The sequence below is a fragment of the Diadema setosum genome, chromosome 2 (genome assembly GCF_964275005.1).
Source record: "Diadema setosum chromosome 2, eeDiaSeto1, whole genome shotgun sequence".
Taxonomy (NCBI): domain Eukaryota; kingdom Metazoa; phylum Echinodermata; class Echinoidea; order Diadematoida; family Diadematidae; genus Diadema; species Diadema setosum.
The window spans coordinates 47478110-47491297 of record NC_092686.1 but is presented as its reverse complement, the minus strand read 5'-3'; positions in this window follow the sequence as shown (position 1 = coordinate 47491297).

Below are 13188 nucleotides of genomic sequence, written 5' to 3'. Positions count from 1 at the left end.
AACAAGAGACCCGGGGGATCTCGCGCTCAACCGAGTACCACACATTTAATTCTTGCAGACAATGTTGGTACCCAAGAAGAACAAAGCAAACTTTGGAATTTTTGGAACCTCATGGGCGCATGGCATCCATTTGTTTATACGTGTATTATACACTGACAATAATATAGCGTATGTGAAATAATGTGACCATGTATTTTCAAAAAGGAGATCAAACTGTGAAAGCTGGTCCCCAACTTGGTCCCGGCCCGAAGGAGGTTATCCCTTGACAAGGTCATTAAGAATTGATATACAGTGTATTCACTAATGTAAATTGAATTTACTCACAGTATTTCTGGTTTCATGGATTCTCTATCACTTAGGGTTCTAGGCCCCTATGGGCTCCAAAGAAGCGCTTGGTGCCCATTGATTTCGTTCAAAAATCCATGTATAATCATATTCTAACTTTCTTGCAAAGTACTTGCAAGGTTTCGTGAAATCTGTCTCGGGGGTTTTCAAGAAGAAGCTGAAAATGGTAAAAAGTGTCCCCCATTTGGTTCTTCTCCCCCCCCCCCCCCCCTCTCCCCTCCCAAGGGGGCACCCACGGATCCACCATAAAGAAACTTGAAACTACAGTTACCAATATAGGGCCTACTTACTCATAGCCAACTTAGCTGTATCACTTCTGGTTATAGGCTTTTGGACCATTGCTGGGGGGGGGGGGGGGCGTAGTGCCCATTTGAACAAATTAAGATCTTATCACCCTGTCAGAGACGCTTTCTACCTGTACATTTGGTGAAAATCTGTAATGGGGATTTCAAGAAGAAGCTGAAAATGTGAAAATTGGAGCCCAATCTGTCCCTAGCCCTGAGAGGGATACTCCAGATCTATCATCAACAATCTTGAAGCTTCAATAATTACCAAAATGTCATTTACTCATCGACTAGCTAAGCTGTATCACGTCTGATTCTAAAAGATTTTCTTCTTCTTTTTTCAAATAAATTGCTAAATTTGGGGGCTTTGGGCCCTCAGGGGTAGGTGGGGATGGTGCAGATAATACGAACAAATTGCGATGCTGTCACCGTAGGGATGTACCTGTCAAGTTTAGTGAAAATCTGTTAGCGGGTTTTCAATAAGCACTGATAAGCTGGAAATTTAAAAAGCACGATGGACGCCCGACACTGGACGACGAATGATCGCAATGGCTCATCGGGTGAGCTAAAACAACCATTCGCGTTTCTCGTAAACTGTTAACTGGTAAGGTTGAATATTACTCATGTGCTAATTTGTCGCACGCGAGATAAAGAGATTTTGCTAGCGGAAATGCTGACGCGAGAAATGAGCCCTTGGATGGAGTTTACAAGTAGCTTATCCTTGGGCCAAGAGATGGACTCTCGCAAGTTTCGAGAATCGAGAGGGTCGAAACTCTAAATATATTGTCGCAAGAGAGAGAAAATAAACCTTTGAGCTTACGCCAACATGCATGTATGATTCGTTCATTGATATTGCAGGACGTGTGCTTTTTTTTTTCTATTCTTTTTTTTTTTTTGAGGGGGGGGGAAGAAAATTGTGGCGAGGTCAAGATTTGCAGCAATCTAGGAATACCTTTTATGCACACTCGTCACTTATATAGCACAGTGATAATGAAAACAATAAATGAATTCTCTAGAGTTTGTAGTCATGGCAACATGGGCGTGTCCTTCCTGTAGTTAGATTCCCCTCATTAGTATTGAATTTCCTGCCCTAATTTGTGTGCTGTTCTCGTCTAGCATTTTGGGCTTTTCGGAACTGACCTTTCCGTATCATTTTACGTCCAGGCGTGCCCCCTCCCCTTAACGTTTAAGTGATATAGATCAAAACTTTGGTGCATGAAATCAGTTTGCTTCTTCACAAGTTAATGTCTGCTTTAACTTTGGTAATTACATCTTACTTTACAGGCGCTGGTACGTTCCCGCGAGTGCATTTTGAGTTGTAAGTACATCAATTATCATGAATGATCAGCTTTTATGCTCGGTTATATTGTCCGGAGTGTGATATACAACCGTATAATTCCTCTCACCTAAATTTTGAGATTGCTCATGTGAAGTTTATAATTTATGATTGTCATGTCAAGTGGAATGAATCCAATTTCATTTTCTGCTGAGGACGCAACATGCTTGAAACTTAAAACTTTAAATGATCTTAACGTCTGCAACAGGTAGTAAGGAAAGAAAATAGATTAACATCCTCTTGCTGGTAAAAAGCTTTAATTCTAGTTGAAAAACTTCCAGCTCTACTCGTTGTATAATAAATTTACTTCGAGCGAAGCCGAGTAGAAACTTATTCTGTGAACCTTGGGAGATGCGACAGTCAGTGGGAGCTGTTTGAGTAAGCTTATATAACCATGAAGAAACAAAAATGAGGAGGGGGGGGGGGGCTGTTATGAAAACGTCGATCGAACCGTCAATTAAAATAACTTTCTTCTGATTCCCATGACTATATTTGTGGATGGTTAGCACGGAGCTTCATGGGATTAGTGTACTAAGCCTGCCGGTGGATCATCAGATGTCTGACTCTTTCCGCAGGTTGCTGGAAACTCCAAGACACCGTTGAGACACCCTTACCCCCGCCCGATCCGGGAATCTTCAGGGAGATAGCCTGATGCAGGAAATGGCGTCTATGGGATTAAATCTGACGAAGATTGACACAGATAGCTAGCAAGTGTTTTTGCTTAAATATGACTATTAGTCCTAAAGTTTTAAGGAGGAAAAATTAATGTTTATTTCTGGAAATCTTCTGACGTTCTCAACGATAGCTGCGTGTCTCGAAGAAAATGAATGGAAAGAAGTCATTTCCGTTCTGGGCGTTCTGAACTCCCCTCCCCCCCCCCCCCCCCCCAATATACACCTATGTATATTTTTTTGTGTGTATGTGTGTGTGTGTGCGTGCGTGTGTGTGTGTATTGTTGTTGTTGTTGTGTGTGTTTTTTTTTTTTGTTATTTACCACTGCATGTTTGTCTCAAACATGGCGAATAATAAATTGTTGAGAGCTTGTAATTTTATTAAGACTAAGGTGTAATTGGAGTCTGGATGCGGTGCGCTTACTGCGTGGGGGAAATCACGTGCAGAGTATTTTTGCTGTGTCCCCAAGAGGTCCTTTTTATCTTTACATAATCATTATTGGATCCTAACATAATGATAATATAATGTCATACCCCTATGCCATGAGTTTATAGAGAGGACGAAATTGTCCAGAGATCCCCGAACTAACTCTATATAAAGCAAACTTAACAGAAACATGGAGGAAGGCAGATTTGAAAATTGAATTCGGGAAGATAAACTGAAAGAGAGATGTAGGAGGGGGAGGAACAGAGAGAGCAGACAAACAGATATATAACCAGACAGACAGACAGATATACATACAGACAAAGAGACATGGAGAGAGAGAATGAAGAAATAGGGGAGAGGGATTAAAATAATTCAAAATGTGTCTTTGAATGAGAGAATTGATGACGATGATTCTTTCGTTGTGCTTGAAGGAAGAATTTGAAAAGCGACGGAATATCTTTTTTCCCTATCAATCGAGCTGGATAAGGATATAGTATTGGCGTTTTCAGAGTTATTTTCACATTGTTACATCATAAGTATAACAGATTTTTATTTAACGTGATTGTGGCAGGCTGGTAAAAATGTGCACTCGTTCGCACGTTTCGAAGAATATAGGCCTAACTAGACCGATGCATGACCACCCCAACGACAGTGATTTCTTTATTATTTTTTTTTTTTCAATGGGGGGGGGGGGGGGGGGGAGGGGGAAGGGGTTTACTCGAAACCCACTCTTTTCACCTGTGTGATCATGTAAAATGTAATAACTGAACTGACCACTGGTTTTTGTAAGATGGGTAATGGGGTTGGGGTGTACAAAGAAAAGTTAAAAGAAAGGGGAGAACCCCAAAGATCTGCTTATGGGTTAGATCAGTGATCGGTTCTCACATCAGCAATAAATAAGACAGCAAATCAACTACAGTTACAAATACTGTATGAATAAGTACATAAATCCTTTGAATAAATGTGAATATTACTTTTTAATACACCGTGCAGTCTTTCAAACCCTATATATACTGTTCTGTGTTGCTATTTTTGGTACATTATACCAGGTACGCACCAGATGGCAGACGACATGATTCATAGAAAGAGAAACACACATATCCCTTTTGGTTTATGTTACTGGATGTGACCAGGCTTGCTGTGATATTTTGGGGTCAACCCAAACAGGATGACAACATTGTGATTAAAGCATGAAGCAAGGAATATGAGAGATAAAAGTCGTAATTTAAGCAGATTTTGACAAAATTATGTAAACAAATTGGTTCTACCCCTGCACACATGGCCTATAACCCTCAGCTACTAAAAACGAACACGACAGAAACGTGACTGACTGTTGATAGTACCAGGGAGGTGGGAAATAGTACCTATCAGAGCTTACAGTCACACTAAACTTTATTCTTCGAGTTGCTAAATTAGAAATAGGTGCCAGACGAGAGAAACATGGCCTTCTGGTTGTCACAGCGTCAAAGCTTTCATGATATTCGCATTAAACCATAATTATTATGATTTGTTTCTATAGTTTCGAATGCTTGTTACCAAGTTCAATCACTCTTCAAATTTCCGTATCAGCATATTTCATGAAATATAATTAAAGCATATATATATATATATATATATATATATATATATACATATATACGGTAGTTTTATCATGTTTTATCATAATCGTAATGGTAATGAACAGTCGTTACCCATCTTGCCATCTTGTTTGAAGTTTTCACTAAAAATCAGTAATACCTATTTAAACTATATCCTTTATCCTAATTTGCATAAAATATACGAACAAAAAGTGTCACAGGAATGATATCTATATGTCGCATTAAAATTCATTGAAAATAGAATTTAGAGTATAATAATACGAATCCTTACCACATGTTGCCTCTATAAAGTATGTGCAAAATTTCTTATACTTTGGATAATCTTTATTTCCCACAATGTATCTTAGATCTTGAATCCACCTACGCCCACATACCTTTTCAAACGACTGGATTTTACGACATGAACTCCGTCCTCGGTCTATACGGTCATTAATGCTCACTTATGGGGAAAAAAAAACAAACAACAACAGCAACACCAACAACAACACTGACAACAACAATAACAACAACAACAACAACAACAACAACAACACACACACTTCTTCTTCTTCTCTTTTTTGTTAAAAAAAAAGGAAGCCTTATTGACGTTGGTCTTTATACGTATGGCGGATATGGGAGTCGATTAAAGTGTCTCGCCAGGTCTGTTATATCTCATTATTCCAGTCGACAGTCAAGGCTTCTCTATATGATTTCATATTTACACATAGGCTCCTGCACACACCATCCATCTATTGTGCATTCATGTTTGTTTGCCCTGCATGTGTTGGATACCTGTCCGCCTGGATGTTTATGGCAGTTACATTGAACATGATGGATGTACCGTATATACCCCAAGGGGACTCTTTTATAGTTCTGCGGCTTTGTGTCTGTTGTAGAAATCAGAACGAAATCCTCATTTTGCTCTCACTAGTCTTAATCAAGTGCATCATAATGATTTTTTTTTTCTCTGCTCCACTATTCATGGAACATGAATGTCTCCCGTGCGACTACAGAAATATCAAAACACCATCCCCTAGGCGAACGAAGAAAAAAAAAGGGAAGTGTTGGGCGTTGAGTATTACTCCACCATTCACCTTTTCACTGCTGTGAACTAGCTTTTTTTTTTTAACTTTAAATGGATGGTTCCATTTTTTTTTTTTTCACTTGGTCCATTGTAAGTTCTGCCCAAGTGCTTTAAAATGCCGATATTTTCAGTGAATTTTCGTGGAAATTCAAGCGAATTATGATGAGCGGATTTTTGTCAGTCGCCAATTATTCTGTAATACTTATTATAATGTTCCTTGACCATGAAAATATTTAATAGACACAAGAATGTACATTAGAGTGCCGCATCCTGAGATACAGATATGAATACAAACGAATAGGCAGAACGACGGCTACATTTTGACATAATTAAAGCAAATTCATGTAAATAAGTGATGAGGATGGCTACATATTTGCAGATAATGTTTTGTGTTTGTTATTTAAGAACACAATAAAACATGCACAGAAATGAAACTAAATTCTAATATCGGCTGAAATAGGCTACACGACAGTCATCTGAGAAATATGTAGGCTATATTTATTACATACATGTACGTATGTATATTGTTATAGGATATAGTTTTTATCATGAAATATATAAGCATGCATGCATTACAGAAGTGATGAGTTTATGGTAAAATCTGGGTGGTAACACACTATAAAATGACGCTTCTCGACCAAAAAAAAAAAAGAAAAAAAAAACTATTTTAGTTTATACACCTAATTGACTTTTATGATATTTAGATCACAAGATTATAGGTTTAAAATGGGCTACATTTTTTCGTTAACTTTTTTGGCATTTTTTAAAATTGTTTTTATTGGTCGATATTTTCGAGATGAATGCAACTGGATTTGTTTAAGTCCCAATTTTACGGTCTTGGTTGACCCATTTTCTTTAAAATGATTGGATCAAGCGATTGTGCTGTTTTAAGAAAGACTCTCGCCCTCCTAATTATAAGTGATCACAGTAGAATCCCCCTTAAATGTGCAATTTGCCGAAGTGTATACATACATTATATTATTATGTAGTCATAAAGCGCCGACAAGAACCGGTCTTTGGCAGCCTGATGAACTCGTTGCGCTATATTTATAAGGTATCAATGACTACAAAAAAAAGACTGATGCTATAGGCCTACTAATCGCGGGATGGTATTGGGTTAGGGAAATTAACCCAAAACATCTGGATTCAGTAAATGCAGAAATACTAGAAGAACACTTCAGTGAATTTGAGGAAAGTAGGACGATCCGTTCAAAGTTATGATTTTTTTAAAGTTTTGGTGACGTCATCGCTGGAGAAGAAGGCCACAACAGTCCGTATAATGTTACACGTTATTACGCGTTGTATAATGTGCAACCCTATTATTCAACCCAAAATGCTACATCAATTTACAATAACATTCAGCATCCTATATACCGGGGATCAACCCAATTTGTTATACACCTGTATAAACATAGTGTGGAATACTTTGACACGGTTATGACCAAGGACACATACTCGACACATACAAGTCTATTTTGAATGCTCAGTGGGGATCCCAAAGAAATTACGACCATGTTCAAACTATAAGGTCTAGGAAGCTGTGGAGACGCCACCGCTACCGGTAACCGGTAAGATAATGACAATACCAGGTCCTTAAACCACTCTACTACAGAAATAATACATCAAGAACATTAAATAATACAGTGTATACATAAAATATATGTATTGAATATTGACTCTCTACGTCTTGTTTCAGGCTAAAAGTAAAACATTACATCACCACTGTGGTCGAAATGTTCTTTGTAAGTTGAGTAATTTAAACCACTTATACGGGGCATTACGGGGGGGGGGGGGGGGGCTGCATGTAAGTACAACGTTTCTCCTTAGTAATACCGGCTATATCATTGAAGTCACAGTGAACCTGCAATTAAGACGACATATGTGTGGGTTAGTGAGATCTTATGATACTATTTTCAGAATACTCTTCTGCATTAATGGATCATCGATCATGCAGCTTTCATGCAGGCTGATTGAAATATTGATATAAGCAGTATCTCAAAAGCAAAAGATGTATTAAACTTGCCGTCATTATTGAAGCTAATTATATTAGATCAACAAATTAAACGGCATTCCGTAAAAACTATAACTTTTCCTGTCGATCTGAATTTCTGGTCAGTCCTTTCTCTGAAAAGTCATAGAATTAATTGATTAAATAATTCTATATTGCTTTATTCAGAGTTTGCTAATTTATCATAATGAAATAACAATTCACGTGCTGATGTAAATATTGGAAATCCTTTGCATTCAAACAGTAATGTTGATATGTTGTATTTATGATTGTGTATAATAAATTTGTTTGTTGTTACAGAAATGGAAAATAAATGAAACGAAATGAGATGATGAGTGCATCAAGGAGAGATTTCTTTTGCCCCCCCCCCCAAAAAAAAAAAACACACCAAACAAACAACAAACAAAAACAAAACAAAAACAAAACAAAAAACCAACAACAACAAACAAACAAACAAGCCAGAAACAAGCCGACATGCATACTTGGGCGGTTGATAAAGTGAACTGAAAGCATTTTGACGGACAACTTGATTTCTAAAGAGGCGATGAGAATGGCATCTCGCGCCACCGCTAAATGCCGCATATATAAATAGTCATGCACGTAGCAAAAACTTATCAAATTTGAAATTTGATTTGATAAAGAGAGGGAAAGAGGGAGAAAGAAGGAGGGAAACAACACCTGTGACTAAACAGAAGTCACCGAGTCGTGACATTGGGTCACGTGGGTTCACTGAAGTCAAATTTCAGCAAACTCGACACGTTTATCTCGTAAATTGCACATCATGAGCACCGGCGCTGAAACCATGGCAACAAACAATAATTCACAGAGAGTTCATCAGGGACTACTACAAACTGTTTGTTGCGAACCAGTATAGGTCCAATCAAGTTCAAAGGTTGCTGTTCGGAGGAATTTTTCAACTCTCTTGAGCCTTGAGCACGTCCAGTTGATATGACTGTACAGTATAGGGATAGGGCCTATAATGTTTACGCACTGTAAATAACATGTACAGCAGAACGGAAACCACCGCCTATACTCGTCATCATGCGTTTGAAACCAACCACAATGGTTCACAAACCTTAAGGAACAAGCATGGTGTATTGCCTAAATGATTGATTCAATTTATGTCTTAACCAAATTAGTTGTATAGGATGTCACACGTGCATTTAACAATGACTTCGACATTTTACAGCTGTTGTGGAGAACTCAGTGCGGAACATAATTCTTATAATAACATAAGTAATATCCTCTAATGTCGAGTGGCACGTAATGTAATTAAAGTAAACCCCCAAGTATACCGCATCTGAAGATGTACAGCTAACAAGTTGTTATCATTCTGATAAAATTGATGATGAACTATAATAGCAAAAGGTCGCCGCAGCTGTGAAGCAACTCGAGAGATAGACTACGACTATGTTTGCCGATTACACGATAAGCTATCTGTTTAGCCCTGGCTGCGTGTATAGCCCTTGAACCCAGAGACAGAACAGAAACGGAGCGCTTGTCCTATACAATAAGTGAATTGAAAAAAAAAATAGAGAGAGAGAATGCAACAAAACAGGTTGCAACTGATATTAATTATGGAAAGTCGAAGAAATGAGGACGGCACCACTTCAGAACTCTGCAATTTCTTTGTACCAAGAATGATATAAAAATCATATTTCTTGCTGTCAATATTACATCTCCTTCTCACCCCTATATTATCATGTTAATGTCATCTCTAGGTTATGCATAACACAATGATAAATTGATGTAATGCAGTACAAGACTTTTTTTAATACAATGTATATAATTTTGTCAAAAAAAGCGCTCTAAAATTTGCATACCGGTTCGTGGCAGATGACGAAAATATCACCTCCTTTAATTAGCATAACAATGCCGTTGTGACCAGTAACACTGTAAATGAAAACACATGAAATGTAAAGCTCTCATTTTATGTTCAATTCTTATGGAAACCTCTATACCATTTTTTGTTTGTTTTTTTATTGTCCTCTGAATTTAAGTCAAGTTGAACACGGAGTACACAGAGACCAGACTTAGATTTTTAAAAAAAAAATCTCCAAAAAACGTCAACATACACCTCTGAAAAGACCGTCGGTGAATCCGAAGATCCATTAAAGGGAAAATAAACCCCAAGAACAATGTGGATTGAGTGAAAGCAGCAACATTAGTAGAACACATCAGTGAAAGTTTGAAGAAAATCGGACAATCGATGCAAAAGTTATGAATTTTTAAAGTTTGGATGTTGGAACTGCTGGATGAGGAGACTACTAGAGGTTATGACGTATGAGTGGACTACAATATCAAGAAAATATAAAGAAAATACTACAAAAATCCATTTTTCATGAAAATTACAAATTCCATCAACTTGATATTGACATATGTTAAGGGTAGCAATTATTCCCCCTGCTTTCTGAAAGCGGTTGGTCCACTGCTCTTTAATAATTCTAGAAAAGTGAATTTTTGTTGAATATCCTTTATATTTTCTTTGTATTGTTGTCCACTCATACGTCATATCCTCTAGTAGTCTCCTCATCCAGCAGTTCCAACACCAAAACTTTAAAAATTCATAACTTTTGCATCGATTGTCCGATTTTTCTCAAACTTTCACTGATGTGTTCTACTAATATTGCTGCTTTCACTCAATCCACATTGCTCTTTGGGTTTACCTTCCCTTTAATATCGTGTCTGTATTTTACACTTCCAATCATTTAGAAGTGTGTGTATAAAACCGATCGTTCCATCCTAAATATGGAAGGGGTAATAAAAAAAAGTATATACATACACACACACACACACACACACACACACACACACACACACACACACACATATGTATATATATATATGTATATATATATACATACTACATACATATAATAGCATATGTTTCTACACTTGGTCAGTATCTATTAATCCATGCAGTTAATGCGTATATCAAATCTTAACTGCTTGATTGGTAACTTACTATAAGAAAGGATTTTAAGAATTGCAAAAAAAAAAAAAAAAAAAAGATTACAAGACTTGGACCAAGATTCGTCCCGAATTGGCACAAGAGTTTTCAGAGGTAATTCTCTGTATACAGTTGCAGTGCAGCCTCTCTGTGTATTTAAACCTAATTTAGACCTTAATTACGTTCATCGTACAAAGCAAACAGGAGTCAAGCAGTCAGACCTTAATCTACGGGCCAAATTCTACGGACATAACGAACTTCAACTATTATTAGTCGATTGTACAGTGACATGCAGCTATAAGCGTGTGTATCTTCCCAAATATCCACTTTTGAATATAGTTACTCGTTATAAGGCTTGAAATTACTCTACGAAGTCTGGAAACAAAGAGCAGAATCACGATTAGGACCACAAGCATGACAGATGACCGTACAAGTCATCATATAGATACATTTAACACAACCCACGGCAGTTAAATTCTTTTGTTTATGGTTCCAGGCATATCCTTTTCCAGTGTTATCACTCATATACCTTAAGAGGAGCCCGGCCGGTGAGATGATGACTACCCTGACAGAATATTCTACAAACTTTTACACCTCGAGCGGAAATATTGTGAGTGAAGCATCTTCAACACGTGGGCATGCACTCGGCAGGATTCGAACTCGGGACCTCTTGTTGACGTGACCACAATATAGGCCTACCCTCCTCCTCCCCCCCCCCCCCTTGATGGTGCAAGTGAATGTTGAGGATTCGTATGACACCCGAGCATGTGTACATACTACTCTCAGACTAGAGCTATACTATAAGATAAGTGAACATGGGAATTTGAATCATCACAACCCCCCTAAAAACAACAACGAACGAACAACAATCTCACGCACATTATATAACTCAATTAAGGCGTAACGGATTATAAATCCCGAGTATACTCACATGCTTTCTTCTTGTTTTTCATCGTGATTTGGTGTTTTCGCTCCAGTGACTGGACCAAGCAAAGCTCTGAAGGCTCCGGTTTACTCCTCTTCCCCTGTTACCCACAGACACGATAGATCTATACACACTCACTCCAAAACGGCGTAAGTTCCCAAACTGGGCTTCAAACAAATTCCCCTTGATATGTTTGGTTTCTTGTATAGAGGAGTGCAGAGCACAAAGGTACCCCGAGAGTTAGTGGCAGCGTTTCCCTTCCGCTGCTTTTCTGCACCAGTGTGCATTTCCTTCGGAGTGTAAAGCTTAAAGTGGTAATGCTGTGTAGTTATTTATTCAGCGTAGTCTGCTCTCTTTCTCAAAAAAGTCCATACAGTATAGAGAAAGCCGGTGCGCACAAACACCACAACATGGTGAAGACGAGAGAGCACGTGACTAGCGGGGATCGAGGTGTGTGTCAACAGCCCTGCGGCATGATTCCCATATAAACTCATGTCAGGTCCATCAGCTGATTGGGGAAAATATCCCCATCCTCTGACTCATCTTAGTGCAAGACTAGTGTCTCACAAAATTAAGTTTCACTCTAAACGCGCAAACGGACACACCAACATGCATCTAGAGCACAAAATATCGTTGTACAATGGAAAGAAGAATACATAAAATTTGAAAGAGCGTTATCTCTCGTTATAATATGTGTTATGCGTTATATATCTTATGCGTAATGTTTATGCGTTATGTGTCACTAATTATGCGTATTGTAAACCATTGGAACACATCGTTCTACTGTTTTACTATTTCAAGAAATGAGAAATAAAAAGTCATGAGAAGCAATACACATTGAAAAAAAAAATCCAGTTGTCAAAAGAGACCCAGTCACGGCTCAGGGTCAGGAATCATTTCTGTATTTTCATCTCATCTCATTCATATATTTCATAATTTTATCCAGATGATATAACAGTATTACAAATAACACTTTCCCTTTGAACAAACAGTTGAAAAGTCAGATTAGAATAACACAATGTACTACGAAAAGGAACAAAAAATAGATGCCGAAATTATGGTGTAGATAATTATGCCTACATGCCTATTTAGCATGTATGCACATAGGCCCCACACGAATTAATATTTGGGTATACGTGTTATCAAGGCAACCTAAAATACGGGTAACACTGAATTGTGATGGATATAGGAAAGGAAGTTGCTTTAAAAAAAGAAAACAACAACAAACCATGTACAATTAGGAAGTTCCTAAACAAGAAAGGGAAAACTTTGACTTCTTTTAAATTTGTATAGAGAAAGATATGAAATAAAAGAGCGAAAATATGATAAGAGTTACCGGATTACATGATTGGAGTTATCGAATGACGTAATATGAGTTTTCAAATTATATCACGATAGGAATAATTAATTATTAATTGATATAATTAATCATATCACAATTGCATGATGGGAGTTGTCGGTTCTTCTCCTTACTAAAGAAGAAAGAGGATGGCATGTGGTCTGTGCAGATTTCAAGTATGGTTTGCTGGCGAAACGAACGTTAATTCGATTCAGTTAGCCTGCAAAGATCCACCCCATTTC